Here is a 19,912-nt window from a genome sequence, read left to right as displayed (position 1 = left end):
ATGTCATCAGCAGAGGATTGCGGTCGCGTGAGTTATAGTTGCCTACAGTAACTATAACGGGGGAATTTCATTGGTTTTTTATCAGTAAAATTTCCAGCTAACTATAACATGTGTGAAACCTATGGTTTTTTCATTGAATTAGCAAGGTTTTTTAAATGCTAATTCCTAACTATAACGTGTGTGAAACCTATGGTTTTTTCAGTGAATTTGTACGGTTTTTTAAATGCTAAGTTACTTTACGCCATTCGTGGCGTGCACGCCCACTTAACGCAGTTCGTTCCGTGCGCGCACGGTGCGCTTCGCGCACCGCGCGCCCACTTTACGCAGTTAGTGCCGTACACGCAAGGTGGGCACGCAGTGCGCTACGCGCACCGCGTGCCCACGTTACGCACCGTGCGCACATGGAGGACATATTATGCGCTTCCTTGTGATAGGTAATCTGTTAAATTTAATTTGTAAGTGATGACAATAATATGCCATGCACAGAGAGTGGTTTTTTTTTTTAATTAAAATTTTTAGCGTAAGCGCACCGTACGCGTACGCGTACGGTAAGCGTAATCGGCGAAATTTTCAAAAAATAAAAATTTACCGTTTTTGGCCTTGGGGGATGTTTGAGGACTCAACTAACATGGCTATGTGCATGGGCGCTGTCTAAACAGCCCCTTTATATGTTTTTTGCCTTTGTTTACAGCCCCCCCTCAGAGTGCGAGAGAGAAAATGGCGGCCGCCGCTTCCTGGTTTCGACCGATTCGAATGTTTACTTAGATGTAACAGCCAATCAGAATCGCGCTCGCGCACGCCACCGTACGCGTACGGTAAGCTTACGGTAAGCGTACCGTAAGCTGGCTCAGATATATATATTGATTTAAAGGCTATTTTCTCAGAATCTACTGAACAGATTTACACCAAACCTACAAAAGGCACTTCCTTGACCTGAGGACTACCTCTCTGCCAAATTTCTAGTAATTCTGTTCAGCCGTTCGGGCTGTAGCCCTGTCTAAAGGTCCTATGGAAAAATGCATGGGAAAAACGCGTTTTGGGACCCACCTTTCATCTCAGCCCCCGCTTGACGAATCCCCCCGAGACTTTCAGGGTAGGAGCGGAGCGTAGCGCCCCACCTATTTGGAGAAATTCGCGGGGATTCGTCGACCGGCGCCAAAGTTATTCAAAATAGAATGTTGCGGATTTCCTATGGAAACAGGGTCCTAACTATAACTACCTACTGGCGACCGCCAGTAGGTAATATATCTATATATATATATATATATATATATATATATAGATATATTATCTACTGGCGGTCGCCAGTAGATAGTTATAGTTAGGACCCTGTTTCCATAGGAAATCCGCAACATTCTATTTGGAATAACTTTGGCGCCGGTCGATGAATCCTCGCGAAATTTTCAAAATAGGTGGGGCGCTACGCTCCGCTCCTACCCTGAAAGTCTCGGGGGGATTCGTCAAGCGGGGGCTGAGAAAAAAGGGGGGTCCCAAAACGCGTTTTTCCCATGCATTTTTCCATAGGACCTTTAGACACAGCTACAGCCCGAACGGCTGAACAGAGTTACTTGAAATTTGGCAGAGAGGTAGTCCTCAGGTCAAGGAAGTGCCTTTTGTAGGTCTGGTGTAAATCTGTTCAGTAGTTCCTGAGAAAATAGCATTTAAATCAATATATATATGTGGGCGGAGCCTAACCACACATCTCATCCTGAGATCTGATTGGCTGTCAGCACTTCATCCAAGAAGTGTTGGCAGCCATCTTGGGACCAATATACATGATAGCACCTCATTAAAAAGCATTGCAGTTAATAGAAGGTTTTAAGACTTTAGTTACATTATAAATCATTTGTTGATGGTACCATACTCATTTTAGGAATTGTGGTATGTTCTAAGGTGATTTCACCATGTGAAAAAGCCTTCTGCTGGGATATCATGATTGAGAGAAAAATATTTTCTCATACTTTTACCACAGAGGTTTGGAAGGTGATCTATAAGCTAAACTGAGAGCTTATTTTCTGTAAATTCACATTATCTTTCTCAGTCATGTGAGAATGAAGTCTGACATTCTCAGTAAAACATGTACATCCAACAAGGGCAGAGACTGTCAGTTGATTCCTTTGTGTTCTACTGCAGCTTTCCAGAGTGTTCCAAAGAACTACTAGAGCGCTAACCGTCCTACTTATGATAAATGTATGGCACACCTGAAGCCATCTTGCTTGGATTAAAGTGGTAACTCTTAAAACATTTAATTTAAAAAGGAACAAAATGAGGGGGTTCATTTTTCCATAAAAAGTATGATTAGTGCTGCAGAAAGAAAAATTAGGGCACATTTTGAATGACTTCTCAAATCCTCTTCTATTTCATTAAAAAATTCTGACATGCAGACTGAAACATGCACTTTCAATACCAGCAGCAGTTTTCCCTGGTGAGCAGTAGCTTTACTACAGTGATCTAATGAGCAAAAAGAGTGCTAACATTCTGATTTTATGGCAAATGTGTGACACATTTGAATGCCTTCTTGATGGAATCAAAGTAAAAAACTGAAAGTATTTCCTACTGAGGAGACTGCAGTAAATGAGGAAATTAGGAAACTTCATAACAAATAAGTCTCCCAAGATGGCCACCAGAGACAAAAGAGCCCAAATGTAGCCCAAATATCACCCAGATGTAGCCCAAGTATAGCCCAATGACAGAATGTCCAAGAATGTTCTTAAAAACAACTAGAGCACTTACTGTCTTCATTATGACAAAAGTATGGCACACCTGAAGCCATCTTGATTGGAATAAACTGGTAACACTTAAAACATTTAATTTAAAAAGGAACACAATGAGGGGGTTCATTTTGCCATAGAAATTATGATTAATGCTGAAGAAAGAAAATGAGGGCACATTTTGAGTGACTTCTCAAATCCTCTTCTATTTCATTAAAAAATTCTGACATGCAGACTGAAACATGCACTTTTAATACCAGGAGCAGACTTCCATGGTGAACAGTAGTTTTACTACAGTGATCTAATGAGCAACTAGAGTGCTAACATTCAGAATTTATGGCAAATGTGTGACATATCTGAATACCTTCATGATGGAATCAAAGTAAAAAACTGAAAGCATTTCCGACTGAGGAGACTGCAGTACATGAGGAAATTAGGAAACTTCATAACAAATAAATCTCCCAAGATGGCCACCGGAGACAAAAGAGCCCAAATGTAGCCCAAAATCACCCAGATATAGCCCAAATATAGCCCAATGACAGAAGTGTGCAAAACACTTATTATTTTGTGTTTTTGCAGTGTTATATAGTGCAGACTTGTCAGGTATTGGAGTGCTTTACATGAGCATTGGTTACATCACACAAGAACAAATTCATTTTGGTTGTAGACATGGGGAGACTAAGTGATTTGACCAGAATCACAGAATGTCGAGCTGAAGCAGAAACTTCAACCTGGTTCCCCAGTTGCAAAGTCTGCAGTTCTGGAAGTAACACCACATCCTCTCCCCTAAGTGCAACATTTAATCAAGTTGTCAACTAGATAAAAAAACATAAAGATAACAAATAATTTAAAAGTGCTTTGTCGCTATTTGAAAACTCAGAAAATATGTCCTTATTTTAGTCTTTTAGAGCACTAACCATAATTTTGATGCCAATAAGACCCTCTCATATATGTAATTTCTAAAGGAATGCTCTAGGTATTACAGTCTTGATTACATCAAGATGATGTCAGGCGTTCCACACTTTTGTAATAAATATAGAATGTTAGCAATCTAGTTGTTCATTAGGATACTGTTGAGAGGCAGAGGCCAGGGGCACGGACTCTGAAAATTGAAGGCAGGTAGGAGGGTGCAAAGGCAACAATTTAACCACACTGAGCAGGCAGGAAGGGCCGTGGAAGCACAACAGACTATGGAGGGCAGTGGAAATGGGGGCAGGGGCAACAAACCAACAATACAGGACTTGCAAGAGAGGCTGTTGGAGGGAAGATCTATTACGGGTCAAGGAAGCTAGGGGCGGTCCCCAGAGCCCCGGGAGCCACCACAGAACTGAGCAGGAGAGTGAGTCAGGGACAAAAGGGGCACCTTAATTTGAGCCGGGGTGCCTAGGAACGCTTGCTCCAAAAATGAAGAAAACAGACATATGAGACATGGAATTGGAGGCAGAATACAATGGCAGTTTAAAGAGAAGATGCAACTTCAAAGAAACCGCAGAATAGAGACATAAAGTACAAAATACAGAATCCAGATAATCATACAGCTGTCATGATATTCTCTGTATCTCAATTAATGGACTGACAGAGAGAGAGAGAAAACACATCTATAAATGCATCATGAGAAACAAGTTACACCAAGGAAAATGTTACCTAGGGACACTCACATTTACTCTTAGAGCAAGCATTCCTGCAATTACAATACAACATCTTTTAAATGCAAAAGTAAAGAGAACAATGGTTAAACATAACATGACATTTCATATAGGTAAAATAGAATAAGATACTTCAAGCAAAGCAGAGCAAGACATTTTAAGCAAAGGAAGACAAGAGCTCCCAGTTCTTGGGGAAAACCTGCACAGCCTGTTAACCTACATACAGACGGCGAGGTTGTCCGTCGATATCTGTGGGTGCTCCCTTTTTATATCATTTTGTGGGCTCCTTTGCACGCTACATCTACCTACGTATGCTACCCAAAAGCTTCGTCTGCAAATTTTACCAGACATTTCGTCATTTACCCACTTAATGCTGACAATGGACTGGGTGAAAAGGTCAGTCTCTCAGGCCAATCGCTTATCGTAAGTTCCATAGAGCAAGCAGAAAATAATGGGTATTGTACAGGAATTCAATATATTCATGTATAAAATCTCCTCAGTTCTCCTAACTTGACGCTCTGCGGTTGCCACTTCCTTAAAAGCGGGAAACCTGCCCAGGAAGCAAGTACCAGTCCAGGATGCAGCCTACTGTATGTCGACAGCTTCAGGGGGATGTTGAACTTTGATACCGAGCACGGAGCACTCGGGTAGGGTGGGGGCTACTAGTTTGGAGCAGAAGGCCTCGCAGACCTGCCTTCAGACTGCTATACACTAAAATTGCAGAGCTATGGTCAATTTAACAAAGAGGCCTACATATTGAACAGAAGGGCCTACACAGGGGTTTTATGCTGGCTGAGTGGTAAGGATGTCTCAGGATAATTATATAGCAACACAGGACCCGCTGGTCAATTTAATACGGCCTACAAATGCGGCTGGCAGGGCAAGGACAAGGGTCTCATACTTCAGGTGTGGACAGAACGGGCCAGGGGCCCCCTGTGATACAAAATCTACCCTCCTTCAAGGCTGTGGCAATGTAATAGACCATTGTGGGCAGAAGGAAGAGGCAATGGTAGTACAACCATACATGCCAACAGACCCGATTCAGCCAGGAAACGTCCAATGTTTTTAAGCTCAAATGGGCTTTATTTGATCTGTCTCCTGTCTACAATATCCTCTTTTTCAATGTAACTCAAAGGGGAAAATCAATACCCCAGTTTTTTTTCAAAATCTCCCTCTTACCAAGTTCAAAATGTTCGCAAGTATGGTACATTGGATCATGGAAGGAAATGGGATAGGGACATGGACTTGGATAACAGAGGACAGGAGAGACATGGAGAGGTGCACCAAACTGACCCTGCAGGGCAGGCATCAGGGTTTGCAGCATCACAATACACCACACAGGGCATGCAGGACGGGAGTGCAGCACAACAATCCATAGAAAGCAAGAGGGAGGGGACAGGACCATGCACATGGACAACAGAGAACAGAGGGGCAAGAGGCAATGGTAGCTAGCTGACCATAATGGACAGACAGGAGAGAAGGCTGCAGCATAACAGACCATAAAGGGCAGGAGGGACGGATCAGGGGCATTACAATGGAACAGACAAGCCAGGAGGGAGGGAGTAGGGGTCTGCACATGTAAACAGAGGGCTGGGGGCAAGGGGGCAGGGCAGGAGCAGCAAGATAGCCATGGAGGTCAGGCAGGATGGGCACTAGAAGCAAGACACAACATGAAGAGCAACAGTGAGACTGTGATGGCATACACACAGACCATGGAGGGAAGGTGGGAGGGGGTCAGGGGCAGCTAACTGACCACACAGGGAAGGTGGGAGGGGCCATGGCAGCACAGAAGACCATGCATGGCAAGTGGGAGGGTTAGTGGCAGCACAATGGCTATGATGGGCAAGAAGGAGGGTGCAGGGGCATGCACAAAGGACGATGGAGGATAGAAGGGAGGGTCAGGACCTGTGCACAGACAAGAAAGTTCAGGGGAAGGGGCCTCACAACAGACCACACAGGGCAGGCAGGAGGAGCAGTTGCAGCACAACAGACCAGGGAGGGCAGAAGGGTGTGGCAGTACAATGGACCATGTAGGACAGGAGCAAGAGGATAGAGGCATGGCATGTGGACAGGCAGGGTGGAGGTGGCAGGGACAGGTTACAGTCATCTGACAATGCTAGGCAGGTGGGAGGGGAGTGGCAGCTCAACAGAACACTCAGAGTAGATAGGAGTGGCAGGTCCATGGGACATGGTGGGCAAAAAGGATGGAGCAGGGGCATGCACAAAGACATCGGAGGGCAGGGGGAAGGAGAATAGGGGCAGCAAGCTAAGCACAGAGTTTAAGCAGGAGGTCAATGATGGGGCATAGAATTGGGCAATGGAGGAGTGGACTGGTACATCATACTAAATTGAGGGCAGTGGCAGCACATCAGACCATGCATGGCAGGAGGGAGGAGGCTAGTCCATGGATTCACACAACAGAGGATAGGGAGGAGGGGGATGGGGCAGCAAGCTAACTGTTCAGAGAAGGCGGGTATTAGAAACTTTATTGTTTTTAAAACATTTTGTCTGTGCAAACTACTTAAAATATGAACAAGTATGCAGCATAATCTCACTTTTATTCAGGAAGAAGAAGACGTTAGTGACTGTGACTCCGGGCTCACTTGGCAAAAACACCCCCTGACCCTCCACCCTCTATCGCAAAATGTAATGCCCGTGAAAAGGGTAGGTGAACACAGTGTTATATAGAACATAGTCCTGAGAGCACGATTGAAAATGAAAACTAGATATAGTGTATGGTATAAACTATGCACCAAAAAGTGTGATATAAGATGAACCAGGCGTGAAATATAATATGCAATACATTGTGCGCAATGACAGATTCATTGGAGAGCGCGAGATAGCACAGGCACTAGCGCGTGCTATGCGATATGCGCCTTGGAGTGTAATATGCACAGGGCAGTGTTGTGTAACCTAACTAGTCTCTAAAGTTGTAAAATATGTGCTGGGGAGTGTAACGTTGCATATGCACTGTGACAAAGATATGGATCCCAAATTGTAATATGTATGGCATAGCACTGTGCGTTATAACATAGGCATCGAGGAAGGCACGTTAGATGGGGCAATATAACCCGTGCGAAGACAAGTGTGGCATGACATTTTCACGGGGTGGTGTTACAGTGCACATGGGCTAGAGAGTGTCACAGCATATGCACTAGCTAGTGGAATACAATACAGAGGTGTGTGGCACTCGGCAGGCAATGGTGGGTGTAACACAGCATTGGGCTCTGTCAGGAGCGCGCTGTGACTCGCAAGTGATGTTCGTCCCCTTTCCAGAGAGTAAAATAAAAAGTATTACACATCCGGCAGTGGATGTGTGTTTTATTAACTGTGAGGGGGGTTTCTTGCATAGTTTTGGTCAAATTTTTGTCGAATCCCCTTTGAATGGCTTGGTGTGCATGTGTATTAAATGTGCCCATCAATAGCTACCCATGTTTGTATAAATAAACGACAAGGGTGTCTACCGGGATTAGGCACGGTAGAGCATCAGACATGTCAGAGCTTCACTAGTGGTGTAAATACGTTCCACGTGGATTAATTGCATGCATAGTCGCCTTTTAATGAATATCACGCAAATCGTCATGGTGATAGGTACGTACGGTTTGTCCAGCATGTCCTAGGTGTGTCTATAAATATATATTTTTAAAAAATAATAAAAAACAGTGGCCGGCCCTGGGGATTGGGGTCAAAAAAATATAATTAGGAGACAGGCCCTGGGGGATGGGGTCATCAGGGCCAATAAATTAGAATAAGAAGGGGAACCACACAGCCCCCCTTCTTAAAAAAATAAAATAAATAAAAGACTGGCATCTTGCCGGAGGCCATGCCCCCTCCATGCAGCACTCTGCAAACGCGCCCCCAACAGGCATCTCCAGTATGCGCCAGGGAGCTGCGCTGCAGACAGGTGTTCTGAGGCCAAGCCCCTTTTTACACCTCTCTGCAACGCAGCTCTGTGGCGCTTACTGGAGGTACCTAGTGGTCTAGTGTGACCCTAGGGACCCTTAGGATTCAAGGGGACTTAATCTCTCAACTTAGAACAGCCACAGGGCGCGTTTACACAGTGGTGAAGGGAGGGGACGGGGCCTGAGGTGACGTGTGCAAACACGCACCATGGCACGTTTTAAATTGGGGATATAATTTCCCTTCAATACTGAGGGCCCCTGGGGGCTAACTAGCCCACCAAGTGCTTCCAGTAAGCGCCACTGAGCTGCATTGCAGAGAGGTGGTCCAGGCCGTGCCACTTTTTACACCTCTCTGCAACGCAGCTCTGTGGCACTTACTGGAGGTACCTAGTGGGCTAGTTGGACCCTAGGGACCCTCAGGACTCAAATGAACTTAATCTCCCAACTAAAAACGGACACAGGGCGTGTTTACACAATGGTGAAAGGAGGGGACGGGGCCTGAGTTAACGTGTGCAAAAACGCCCTGTGGCCTGTTTTAAGAGGTAGTTTTAATCCCCATGCCCTATTATATACTAGGGGCTTATAGAGGAGGTAAGGCTAATCACAGGGGGACCCCAACGCATAATGTTCCCTAGTGTATGTAGGTGTTTTCACTGTATTCTAAGTGTCTTTTAACATAGCACTGGCTCTAGGACTGGTTAGTCAGACTCAGTTACCACCAGTATCCGTCTGAAAAAGTTGAGGGTACAGGATGATTTTGCAACAAGGCTTCTTTCTGCTCTTCTTTTTGTTCTTTCTGCACGTTATCCTTCTTCCTGCACTTATCTTCGTATTTGAGGACTTCTGTTGCTTCTTTCTGCACTTCTTTTGTTTCTTTCTGTGCATTTTTTCTTCTTTCTTCACATGTCCTATCTCTGTAGGCATAGTTAGAAATTAGCATTTAAAAAACCTTTGAAATTAACAGAAAAAACCATAGGTTTCAGGCACGTTATAGTTAGGAATTAGCATTTAAAAAACCTCAGAAATTCACTGAAAAAACCATAGGTTTCAGGGGTGTTATAGTTAGCTGGACTTTTCACTTGTACAAAACCATTGAAATTGCCCCGTTATGGTTAGTTCAGCTAACTATAACTCGCGCGCCCGCAATGCACTGCTGATGACGTCACATATTACATCACTCATGACATGGTCAGTGACATCACTCATGACATCACTGATGACATCTCAAATGACATCACTGATGACATCACTGATGACATCATCCTTGTGATAGAGTGGCAGACCTCCTCTCACCCTAATATAACCTTTGATACACACATTCAAAAATAGAGACTAAAATTTTCAAAACAATGGATATACCAATACCAGTTACAACAACCTCTTCAGTAATTCTAAGATCCACATACACATCCACTCATTCACCAACAGTCCAATACAGTCACTCATACATGTACTCACTCATCATATGTACTCATACACCTATACATCCTGTTACACAATGCCACTCATCCATAGAGTTACTCACACACATAGTCACTCATGCTAATAAAGAATCACACATACATTTACTTGCATATACAGTTATACACACACCACCACACTTACTTCTACAGAAACTTACACATACTTAGTCTTTTAAACAATCACTTATAGAAACACATTCTTATTCATACAGGAACTCTTTCAATCTCTCACTCTCACATATACTCACATATATACACCAATAGTCACATATACTAGTTTAAAACATATGTAGTTACTCATAAAGACACTATTGAGACAGTCATTCACTCACTAACACACCCATACACACACTCATCCACCCATACAGTCCTGCACACATACTGTGTTCAACACATACAAACAGTGAGTCACTCATTCATGCACCTATGCACTACGTAATACCCCCCACCGAACCATGCAGACACTCAGACTGATACTCAAAAAACCAACTAATAACCTATATAGACACCCATGTAGCTACTCACCAACCCATGCAGCCACTTATACACAAAGTGAGAGACTGATACAGATATTTACATATTTAAACATTACTCACTAAGCCATGTATTCACTATGATACACTTAATCAGTCAGTTACACAATCAATTTTTCAAAAACAAATCATCCATTTAGACACTTATATACCCATTTATTCTTCCATCGACCTTGAGATATACATATATAAAACATATTTAATTTTCAGAATAACACACATTCACTGGATGATGTCATCAGTGATGTCATCAGTGATGTCATTTGAGATGTCATCAGTGATGTCATGAGTGATGTCACTGACCATGTCATGAGTGATGTAATATGTGACGTCATCAGCAGTGCATTGCGGGCGCGCGAGTTATAGTTAGCTGAACTAACCATAACGGGGCAATTTCAATGGTTTTGTACAAGTGAAAAGTCCAGCTAACTATAACACCCCTGAAACCTATGGTTTTTTCAGTGAATATATATATATATATATATAAAACCCCGTGGCACTCACCACTGGGTAGTTATCGCTTGGGTTGCTTTTCCATAGACACATGTTTTTTTGGTTTGCTAATAACTTTGGCGCAGTTTGACAAGTCTTCACATAACAAGAAAATTATCTTCAGCTCCTTCCTGGAAAATTTTGGGGTGATGCGTCAAGGGTGGGTGAGAAAAAAAGGGGGTTCCCAAAGCAAATTTGCCCATGCATTTTCCATAGACTTTGTTAAGCAGCACTACAGAGAAAAAAAGGTGAACAGAGTTACACCAAATTTGGCAGAAAGGTAGATCCACAGATTCTGCTTTTTGTGATTTGTTGTAAATCCGTTCAGTAGTTTTTGAAAAATTAAGGTTAAACATATTTATATATTTGGACGGTTGCATTCGAGGGACTCTCGCGAAAGTAACTCAGACCCAATTAATTTTTTTAAAGAGCTTTCTGATTGGCCCAGGTAGCTTTTTCCCCCCTTTGGCGAATTTGCTCTCTCAGGAGTTAGAGTCCAGTAGGAGCAAGTGCTCTGATTGGTTGCTGCCTGGCAGCCATTACAGAACTCGAAGACTGTACTGAAGGTTGAAGAAATTGATATAAGGGGGCAAGCTAGGTATACACTGCACCACTAGGCCCTCAGTAGTGGACCCCCTGGGCAAAGCTAAAAATAAAAAATAAATACAGCCATTTTTATGCAATCTCGCATGACTTTCACGGCAGGAGATCTTCCATAGGGCCCCCACCACAAGCCTATTTTGGGCCACTAGGACCATATTCCTCAGGCATGTCAATTAATAGAAAGGGTGCATGGTCCCCCTCCCCATGCCTTAAAAGGTCCTGGGAACCCTTATCCGCCTGGCATTAAATAACTTAAAATGGAGGGGTGCCTTTAATGGCCCTGGGAACAGCACAGTGCACCGGGCTGGCTCATTTATTGTGTCTCAGGAAGCCAGTTGCGTTGCTAGGGGGCGCGTTAGGTGGCAGTCCGCCCGGGCTGCACATTTTGGGGAGCAGTGGCGAGGGCAAGTAAGTTCTCATTTTTTTATTCTTCCTCGTCGTCTGTCGCCAGAAACCCTTCCCCTCCGCTCTCACCTGCTCTCGCCATCACTGGGCAGCAAGCTCAGCGATGGTCCCAGGTAGCAAAAGCTCTAGCTACACCACTGCAGGGATCCCACCTACGGAACACAGTAGTTTCCCTGCTCACACTGATGCGGGCAAGCAAATGTGTTTGCTTCTGTATGGTCAGAGCATTTTCAAATCTCATGCCTAACAGGAGCAGACATGGAAGTCTGCTCCCAGCCATCAAGAGATTTACACATGCTCCTGCTGGCAGGTTGCAAACTTCTGTGTCCCTGCCTGCACTCCTGGGGGCAGGAAAACAGAACACATATTACTCCTGCTGGGCAGGAGCAAACAGAAAATAGCTGCACACTCTGGGTGGGAGCAGTGCTGGCTCCCACACTATGTGGGGAGCCAACTGTGGCCTCAGTGGTTCTTGGGCACCCCTTGTGAGACCTAATGGGGTGGTTTGTGGGTCCCTGAGGTGTGCCCTGAAGTGAGCAGAGTGGCACACGTGTATAATTTAGAAAAGCTCCAGGCGATGAGGTCCCCGGGATCCAATACATTTTAGGTTGGGGACCGCATGACCCCCTTTCCTCTTTTATTATATTTTGCTTGGTGGATGAGTACCATGGGGCTACAAAGGATCAGGGAGAGGAAGTGCATGGGCCCCTTTCCCTTTTTTATCATATTTGTCCCATGAGTGATGAGGCCCCCGGGGCCTATTAAAACTCAGGATGAGGGCAGCACTCCCCCTCTCCTTGGAATTTGGCCCCAGAGGATCAGGATAGGGGACCTAATAAGGCTGCGAGGGAGGAAGGTTGTGTGCAGCTTGGGTTGGCTGTCTGTGGGGGTTTGGTCACAGGGCATGGTGATAGACCCGGCCCTGTGGCCAACTCGCAGCCCTGCAAGGCTGAAGGCCATGCACAGCATGCATTGTGAGGTAGGCTGCCTCTGTAGGTGTTTACTCCACATTAAAAAAACAGGAAATTCCTTGAAAAAAACTACGTTAATGTGATACTACATTTAGTATTTGTATGCTTTTTTACTTTATATAAAGAAAATAGAAATTCACTGAATAAAACCTAAAGTTTAAGTGATATTACAGTTAAGATAATATGTCAATACCAATGTAACACATTGAACAAGAAAAACACAGAAATTCACCAGTTAATGTTAGCAGAGATAACTATAACATGTGTGCCTGCCATGCACTGCTTATGACCTCATATATTACATCACTCATCGCATTTTCTATGACATCATTTATGACATCACTGATGACGATCTCCCAGGCACAGGAGGTGCAATGCTGCTTATAAACAAACAAGGAGCATTACTGAGTGGACATTTGGTCGACTCAAAGGCAGGTTCCAATGCCTGAACAAAAGTGGGGATACCCGGAGTAAAATCCAGAAATGTAATAAGTATCGCATTTATGAGAGTTTGGGCTATTGGAATTGTAAATGAAAATGCTTTTTATTTATGTGTTGTTTTTAAAACAGATCAATAAAAGGCATTGTCATTTGCAATGTCAATAGCTTAAACTCTTGCAAATGCGAGACCTATCGCTTTGCAATTGCATGCTATAAAAAATTTCAAAAAGCGTTAAGAGAGAGCGTGTTCTGCCTGAAACAGCACGCAGGAAAAAGCTATTTGAGAAAATGGTGTTCAGAGGCTGCAATGTAAGCCTACCAAGTAACAACACACGTAACATGTGGTATCCTCATGGGAGGTTACAAAATGAGACAACGCAATACTAAGGAAGGAATAATAAGCCTATTGATGAATGAACAGCCACAGTTTACAGTGGACATAAAACATAATAGCCATTGCTGCAATGCCAGTAGCTGATATTAGTAATAGGTGCTCCCCAATTCTGTTTGATTTTTAATAGCTTTAAATAAGTATTGCAATTCAATCATTTTTCTCCTAACATCACTTATGAGTTCTGAAAATACACACATTTTCATCCTGAATGCAACCTTTCAGTTTTTACTTACATATATTAATAGAACCAAGGAGAACCTTTTAATTTAGTTTACTGGACTGCACACTGGAGAGATACTTACAGGTAGCTGGAGAACTACCAGTAGCTCATGAGTTACTCGCTGCAGAAGCCTGCACACAGCATGGGTATCCCTTTAGTTATCCAAACCTGACAGCAGAGCAATGCCTCAAGTTGCACATATTGGGCCACCAGACAGCAACGTTTGCCCACGGAAACAAAGTCATGTTATAGTTGCAGACACGATAGTAAAACAAAGCCTTAAATCAATATTTTTATGTGATGCAATTACTAAGTGCAATGAAGCCATTACATTTTGCATGGACACAGAAATAACGGAGAATATTCCTTAACATTCAAGCTTGTATTTATTTTTCAAATTGTTGTTTTAAAAATGGCTTTTTTAGGGGCATATTATCAATGACGCCATTAAAAATTATCGCCGGTTTAGCGGCAGAAAACTGCTGCTATAGCGGCGATAATGGGCTTGATAATATGCCCTTGAGCATTCCAATAAAGTCCATGTTCTGGTGGTAATAGCTGTTCTGCTACGAGCTCTCAAGAAGGCTTCACACCATGCCCCTTTCCAGCAGAGAAAAGAAAAAAGCATATAGCTTACACTGAAAGCGTCACGGTGGATGCAGGCACGAATCTTTCTTAGGACCGACCCCAAAATGACAGTCAAAGCCCTGCTTACAATTCTCTGAGCTATCCAACGGTGGGTGCCATCACCCTTTGTACGCCTCCTTAACTTTTCAAAAGGCAGTGCATCTTACCACCCCTCACCTTTACCCTCAAATGGGCAATGCCATTTAAATATGACTCCTATTTACCCCTTCTGCATCATAATTAACCTTCCAGCAACTATTGCCACCCGAAACATGATGTAATCTTTCTAAAACCCTTTCTTCACCTCAGTCAATGGCAACCGGAACTATCGCTAAAGTACTCACCCAAACCTGATACCATCCCGCTGTGCATATTTTCGTGCTGCCGTAGCCAGTGCGATCTTACAATGTCCCACATTCCTGCTCCCATGGGCGAAGCTTTTCTCCTCTATCGCACCACTGGTCCTGCAAAGCTTGGGTTCCACCGCTCTGCTTTACCCCTGCCACACTCACCACCCCTATTATTCCTCTGCACTTATCCCTCACTGAGACGGGGACACTGTATTTATATACAAGGTGGTCTTTCCCTCCCAGTGATCAATACCATACAAACGTCCAGTCCAGAAGGTGATGCTCTGCTGATGTCATCGCTTTAAATCTACCAGGAGCAATGCCATGATACTTTACCCACACCATGTGTTGTAAAATGTGTTGCCACAATACTTTAGACCTTCACTCCACAACAACTGACAGCATCGCATTGTATTTCCTTTCAGCTGACACCTCCTCCCCCAAACTCGCAACCTCTGGCAGTGGCACTCATGTAGTAGCCGGTGCCATCAAGAAACCCTACTGTGTCTCTCCCTTAACCAAGTTATAGCATTGTTGTTCCAGAGGCCAATTTTATCTAATTTCCTACCTACTTTTATAATGAAAATAATTTCAAAAAGTATCAAGATCGGGGTTTAGAGAGTCCGGATTGGTCAACTTGGGGTCGTGAGGTGAAGTTCTCATAAAGTCCGCAAAATGAAGTCATCGCACTTGCTGGTCCCGGTTTTTAAATCAAGCATTGTCTTTTGTCTTGGAAGGGTTCCCGGAGCGTCCTTGAAGGGTACATGTTCTCCCGGGGTCAGGTCCAGGCCACTGCTGCTGGAGGTGACGCCTGCGCACTTCACCCAGAACCTCGTGTTGTCAGGGCAGTCACGTTTAACGTCTCGTTCAGCCATCTTGTTTAGGCCGAAATGGTCAACTTAATCAAAAGAAACACAAAAACGTAATTAAAACATAGAAATGACTAATAAAATGTTATCCCCTTGCTAATACCCATATGTGTGTGTATTTATCTAGCAGAAGCAACACTCAGAGCGGTTTATACTCACTGAATAAAGCACAAATCACAAATACATCACTAAAGCAACATATAATATGCAATATTCTAATTTTCTACTATTAGTATGCGTACACAAGGTAATTCACAATTAATATAGCCATGCAAAGTGCAATTCCCACGTGTAATTCTTTTGTTAATATAGTTGGTGAGTTATCACTTCAAACAAATTAATAATATTACAATGAATTGATTATTCATGTTAATATAAACATGCAGAATGAGGGGGTATACAAAATTTTGTACTACCCGCTCCACCATCTGGGTCTCTAACTCTTGCTTGATCTCTCCTTCTCACTCCCACATTGCCCCCACTCTCACAGGAAATGTCACTACCTGTGCCCAGGGGATAGAGCACCCTCTCTGAAAGCACGGGGGTGCAGTAGGGCCTCTGGAAGCCCGCGTTCAACATATTGTCTCTTGTCAGAATGGCAGCCATGTTGCAGCAGGCGCATATCATTGTGGTTCAGGAAGATCTGCTTTCTGAAGAGCCACGTCAAGGAGCAACTGCTGCGCGTAAAAGGCATCATTTCGCCTCCTCTCAGAGCTGACAAAATTGAACGAGAGTACTCATTTTGGGAAAGAGTTGTTTGCTGGTTGGAGGTTGTGCCACACAGCAGCTGCTAGCACAGTGCTCCTTTCCCGGGCAAGGGGCATGAAGGCCAGCTTCCCATGTGCAGCTGCAGCGTGCCCGGAGCTGCTCGTCCTCTAGCCAATACTCCATGGGCGTTAACGTCTGAGAAAAGGTGGGACATGCAGCACATGTTAGCCATTTGCAAGCCACCATTTTTTTAAGACGCAAAAAAAAGCCAATCCTAAGCAAAGGAGGAGTCAGACCCCACAAACCACATATAACAGCACAAATGCTGTTTAGGCTCAACCTAAAAATACACTCAATTAAAAATACTTTCACAGACATGGTAATCTACTGCCGACCCCAGAAGGCCATCCATGTGATGAAATCCAATCATAGTGAGTTGCAATCAGGTCCCTACCTCATGAATATTAATAAACTAGATCAATTGGGATCAACAATGATTTACACTTATGTGAACAGACCTATTAGTAGGACTAAACAGAAAACACAGCAGGTAAAATCACTGCAACTTATGTCACTAATTTTCTGTTTAAATGCATGCAGAGTCATAGCATCATAACTTATCAAAAATTGAACTCTGATCCTGGTGTATGACAGAAACAAAACTCCCCGTGTAGGCCACATGACAACCATGCAGTGTCCCATCTATGGCACTCCACAGAATAGCGTGCTACTTGTCCGCAAACGTTGCTGTGGTGCCTCGTTAGGAGTATGAAGCACTGTAGAAATAGTAGTACAATACAACATACTCAAGCCCTCCAGCACTGCAAGTCCCTAATAATGGCAATACAAAGCTAGACAAATTACTATTGACTTAATCTATCCCTGCCTTTTATACATATTTTACTTAGACCAAGATTTAAAGATGTGTTTCGAAATTCCAATACAGCCACAGATGAATGTTTACTCGAAGGTCCAAACTCTGAGTTGGGCATCAGTTACCACATTCTGCAAAATTATCCTGACAGATTCCCCAGAAAAAAGCTTAGGAAATCTATCAGGAAAAAATGGTAAGTCATGAATGCAAAACATGCAGAAATTGACGGGGTAAATGCCAATTCCACTTGTTAGAATTATTTCTGAGGTGATAAACTCAGGAGAAGTTAAATATTGAACCCATTAAATATCCCACACCAGGGTAGCAGTAATTACCATGTTATTGGAAATTAGGACCAGTTTGCAGTGACACCCCACTTTATTGCCCCATATGAAACCCCTGGGTGCTGGTTTTGTGACTCTGAGAGTGCCCTGGGCTGCGCTCTGGGCAGGCCCAGGGCCAGTGGTATGTTGAAAATACCCAGTGAAAACACACACATAGATGAAAATGTTGGAAAGTGGGTTATTGGTAGTGGAAAACATGCATTTACCACTGGCAATAAGGCCACTAACACAATCTAGGGCTCAGTCTGGTCTCACTAAATTATTCCCATGCTCAACCCTTGGTAGCTTGGCTGTGAGCAGGCATACTTAACTTAGGAAACAGGTATGTAAAGCATTTAAAAACATCAATTCAGTAAATAATTAAGAGATAACACACAAGGAAAATCCCAAACAGATGTATAAATATAGAAAATATTTTTATCTTTGAAATGACACCATTGCCACCAATACCAGTCAGCAAAAAATGAGGGTGCACAAGGCACACAGCATGACTTTGCAACATAGCCCACCCATCCCCAAACGAAATTTAATGGGTCTCTAACCTACACCCTGGTAGCCCTTAATAGCTAAGTGGAAAAACCTAGAAAGTCCATCTGCATTGGCACGGACAACCCCAGGTCTGTGTTCCACTGTAAAGTCCATTCCCTGTAGGGAAATTGACCACCTAAATAGTGTGGGGTTTGCCCCCTCTATTCTGCATGAGCCATCTGAGAGGTCTGTTGTCAGTATGAACATGAAAGTGAGACCCAATCAAGTATGATCTTAGCTTCTTGAGGGGACAAACCACAGCAAAGGCATTTTTCTCAATGGCACTCCATCTCTGCTCTCTGCGGAGGAGTCGCCTGCAAAAATACTCAAAAGCATAACACTCACCCAATCTCTCGTTCTGAACCATCTGTCTGAACCACAAATTCCTTTGTGTAGTCAGAGGCCAGTAACACTGATGCTGAACACATAGCAGATTTCAGAGTTTCAAAAGGCTTCTGACAATTGGGACGTCCAATAAAACTTCCCATTAAGTCCAAGGAATGCCCTCACCTGAGTCTTGGTGACAGGTGCAGCCGAATCTACGAGGTGGCCCAGGTACACAACTGAACTCAGCACTATTTGGCACTTACTGGCCTGCCTGCTGCATGGCCTGAATCACTTCCCTCAGGTGGCTTAGGTGATCTCCTAGGTAGAACTATATACAGCTATATCATCCAGCAATGCTGCACTGAACTGCTCTAACCCAGCCAGGGCCGTGTTTGCCAACCTTTGGAAGGCGGAAGTGACATTCTTTAAGCCAAAGGGCATTACCCTGAACTGATAATGTCCCTCTCGGTGGAGAATAAAGACTTCTCAATTGCTCTATCTGTGAGGGCAATTTGCCAGTAGCCTGAAGTCAAATCAAATATGCTCAGGTACTTAGAAGCCCTTAAACAGCTCTAGGTATAAGGTGAGCATCAGTCATTGTGACTGCATTAAATCCTCTGTAGTGCACACAGAACGTTAACTCCTTTGACCACCCCTGGGGATTAGGTTTGGGCACAAACACCACTGAGCTGGCCCATGGACTGTCAGAAGGCCCAATTACCCACCAACTCCAGAATCTTAGCTACCTCAACCTTGATGCTGGCTCTGACATGGTCAGAAAACCTGTAATGTTTATTTTAGATAGGTAGGCTGTCAACAGTGTCAATGCGGTGCACACACCACTCAGTGATACCTGGGGTGAAAGAGAACAGTCCAAAAACAAAGGGGGAGTGAAGAGGTACAATAAGTCGCGAATTCAGCCTCCTCCGCAAGTAATGAAAAACAACTAGAGTCCACTTTTAAAACCAAAGAACTGTGCTACACTTATTAGAACAAGCCTAAACCCAAGGGAAATACTCTGTTTCTTGCATGCGAAAACAACATGTGTTTTTAAAATAACCCTCACCCACCAAAAGGTCCCTTGGTGGCATTTGAGAAGGCAGTCTTGAAGGAGATTGATGAAATGGATCTAGACGAACATTGTATTTTTCACAATACCGCCAAAGAACAAAAACAAGCCATCAGAGAATTATTCAATAACAATGACATAGTCATTAAGCCGGCCGATAAAGGAGGAACAATAGTGACCCAATCTTCAGAAGCATATGACCAGGTATGTCAACACCTCCTACAGGACCAAAGGAGCTACGAGTCCCTAACAGGGGACCCAACAGAGTCAATTCGGATCCAAATTGCGAGCATGGTTGAGGAAGACATCTCCCACAATTGGGTATCGACTAAAGAAGGGGAATTCATCATTGCAAAGTCACCAACTATTGCCTACTGTTATACAATACCCAAAATCCACAAGAACCTATCCCAACCTCCAGGACGATCTATTGTA

The sequence above is a fragment of the Triturus cristatus genome, chromosome 3_1, assembly GCF_964204655.1.
Source record: "Triturus cristatus chromosome 3_1, aTriCri1.1, whole genome shotgun sequence".
In the NCBI taxonomy this organism is placed as follows: domain Eukaryota; kingdom Metazoa; phylum Chordata; class Amphibia; order Caudata; family Salamandridae; genus Triturus; species Triturus cristatus.
Note: the sequence above shows the minus strand (reverse complement) of the source record.